Consider the following 3,397-nt stretch of genomic DNA (forward strand, 5'->3'; position numbering starts at 1 on the left):
ATGGCTGAAGAAAGACACACTTTATCTGAATATGAAAGACCGCAATTCATGGGTAAAGAATTTAGTGTCCAAGCACCCACTATTGCCATCAAAAATTTTGAAATCTAAGCAACTTCAATTGGCATGGTTCAAAATTCAATTCAATTTAACGGCCTTGCAAATATGGATGCCATGATCAATTTTCTCACTTTCTCCAAATATGTTCTACCTTCAAGACAAAAGGGGTATCTAATGATGCAATCTGATTACTTCATTCTGAGAGATAGGGCATACTATTGGCTGACATCTCTATCACTGGGGTCAATTAAGACATGGAAGGATATGGTTGAAAAATTCCTAGGAAGGTATTTTCACTGAGTAAAGTGGCCAAGTTGAGGCAAGAGATTTCGGCATTTAAACAAAGGGAGTTTGAAACACTATTTGAGGCTTATGAAAGATTTAAAGACCTCCTTAGAAGATGCCCTCATCATAGATTTGCTTCATGGATGTATGTGCAAATAATTTATAATGGGCTGAGCTATTCAACTCACCAACTCATTGAAGCCGAGTAACTTCTTGAATCTATGGCAAGTAATGAATCTCATTGGGCTCCAAGAGGAACCAAGCAGAATGGAGCTAGAATTTATGAAGTCAGTAGTAATGATGCTCTCGCCGTAAAAGTGGATGTTTTGACTCGAAAAATAGATCTCCTGATGGGTAGTAGCTCGAGGTCATAATCAATTATGAATTATAGCACTTGTGGTTGCGAACATGTAGTCACTGAATGTCTTATTCCTAGGTCCTCTATTGCTCCTATAGAGAATGTTGATTACATTATGGGACAAAGAAATTAAGGGAATCCATACAACCCAACTTACAATCCGGGGTGGAGGAATCACCCAAATCTCTCATGGACCTACGAACAATAACAAAAGGTTGCACCACTGTAAGGTGCCCAATATCAACAATAATAAGAGAAGAAACTCACAACTGAAGATGTTCTGGCCAAATTCATGATCAACACTTGATAAGTGCTTGTGCGATAAGAATGTGAAGTGTTCTTTCCTTATAATGAGCATTACTTTTATTAGGTTTTAATGCTAATATGTGTGTATTTATGTTACTTTCATGCAGATAGGGTTGTGAGGCCGAATATTAGAGAAAGAAGCCAATGTGGATCGTAAACACACTATTTGGAGGAAATCTTGAGAGGGTTCAAACACGAAGACATAAGTCGGGCTCGAACATGTCCAATCTCCTCGTATTCAAGTTAGCACAACGATTTGGAGAGCACAAGGGCAGTGACATTCAAGCATTCCGGCTTGTGTATGTATAGCAAGATCGCCACCAACATGTCCGTTATTAAAGAAGCAAAGCGATCTACGATGTAAACGTGTGGCCGTTTACATTACCTCGATGAAAGCATGGATTTGGGAGTGTTTTGGACAGGCATTGTAGCAGGGAACTGCAGCAAACAGTGTAGCAAAGCACTGTAGCAGGTACTATTTATAGATGGCCGAAGAAGGAAGAAATCAGAGAATCCACACGGGCATGCGTTAATTCCACACCCGTGTGAAAAATCCACAGAGGCACCCAAAGTGGTGTGTGGATTCCTGATTCCAGCCCTTTAAAACCGATTTCAGCCCCGATTTTAGCATTCTTTTCTCCATCTTTTCCCCAACTTGAGAGAGGGCTTCAGCTAGGGTCTTGAGAGGTATTGGCTAGGTATTTGGAGAGGTTCTACGGCTCTGACATCGTGCTCCATTTGGAAGAAGGTTAGTGGGAGAGCTTTCGTCGGCACCGATCCGGTGAGGTGTATCCTTGGGTGTTTGTGAACCCTAGGATTTATTCATTTCATTGAACCTCTTTATTATGCTTTCAATTAATTGATGTTTTATTTGAGTTCCAATCTTGAATGCTTGATTGTATGAATACTCTCTTAGAGTGACACTAGGGTTGAGAGTTCTTATTTGTAACTCTTGTGAGTGAGTGACACACCACGAGAGTTAGACAAATCTAGATTGGAGAGGGTTGAGAGGGTGAGTCGAGAGATAGCAGAGCACCCACTTTCCCCTCCGGTGTGATTTATTATACCTCCGTTTCCTCAAGTTCTTTGTGGTCATAGTAGTGTGAATGGGCTAAAGGATGACCTTCCGCTGGGGCTTAGTTGCGGGGACAACGGAGTGAAGCGTTGAAGTGATTTTAGCACCTAGGGCTTAATTGTGGCTAGGGACCTTCCACCTAGACCAAAGGGTTAGGTCTATATTTAGGAAGAGAATTTATCACTTGGAATGTGTAGAAATCATTGCAATTCTATACGAGTGCGAGGTTGAGAGGTTATTCAATTTCTCCTACGGGACATGTATAGAGTTAGGCATGGTTCACTTTAGATTTGGGACCATGTATTTAAGGATCACCACGACTCATTATTATATTAGTTAGAAAGTATGATAGAGGGTTCTTGCACTTGAAACGATTGTCCTAGGCGGAACAATATGCGGGTACCGCATTTATATCAATTGCCTTATCTTCTCCTTTACTTGTGCTATCTTTCTTGTTCTTTTACTTTTGTTATTTCACATCTTGTCACACATATCACTATTCATCTTTCACTTAGTTAACAAACAATTTAAGTGTTTTTATTCCCTACTCCCTGTGGATACGATACCCTACTCATCTGGGATTTAATTATTTCGACAAAATCGTGCACTTGCGGGACATGCGTAAGGGGCTTGTATGAGGAGGCATTTTCAGGCACTGAGGAGTAATCCCAGTTATCGATAGATTACCCTAGAGCATTGACCCCGCAGAGAGCTTACCGAGCGTTGTGTGGTCAGGGCCAGTATGAACCAGGGGTGTCCAAGGCCACGTACCTTTCCCGACCTGCATACCGATATTTACACGCCATTCTGAGCAAGTCGGTGAATGGCCGTGGTGATAGCACTGGCGTTCTGAGCCGGTAGGAGCTTTTGTACCTGTATTCGATGGTGCAGCGCATACCAATTCATCTAGGGCGCATCATCGCAGAGTACATTCGATATCAGGGGCAGTATGCCAGATTGGGATTGATCTTCTCGGGCCCCTACATTACGAGACTAGTTTTGAGCAAGTGTCTCTTGCACGCGATTTGCGGCATGAGAAGACGAGTACACTTGTGCCCAGAGCCTGGAGACGATGAGATTGATGGGTATGGTCCACAGGGTTCGGATGGGAGTTTATGCTTTGGTTCTATCACCTCCAGAGATAGCTGAGGATGAGGGTAATGATGCCGAGGCGTCTCAGCCTACTCTCGAGCCTCAGCCAAGACCAATGGAGACCGAGGCACCTTCGGTGGTAGAGGACTTACCCCCAGTACGTATGTTTTAACTATCTCTAGCCCATGATCGGTTTGAGAGGCTCGAGAGTGCTGTGCAGGTGA

General features: G+C 42.9%; 1 non-coding gene across 1 annotated transcript; it reads right to left on the reverse strand.

Moving 5' to 3' along the window:
* Positions 1-368: 368 nt before the first annotated feature.
* On the reverse strand, positions 369-475 carry LOC120267660. The gene has a single exon (XR_005538525.1). It is a non-coding gene; the product is annotated as a small nucleolar RNA R71 (small nucleolar RNA).
* Positions 476-3,397: the final 2,922 nt, after the last annotated feature.

This window comes from Dioscorea cayenensis, chromosome 1, assembly GCF_009730915.1.
Source record: "Dioscorea cayenensis subsp. rotundata cultivar TDr96_F1 chromosome 1, TDr96_F1_v2_PseudoChromosome.rev07_lg8_w22 25.fasta, whole genome shotgun sequence".
Classification (NCBI taxonomy): domain Eukaryota; kingdom Viridiplantae; phylum Streptophyta; class Magnoliopsida; order Dioscoreales; family Dioscoreaceae; genus Dioscorea; species Dioscorea cayenensis.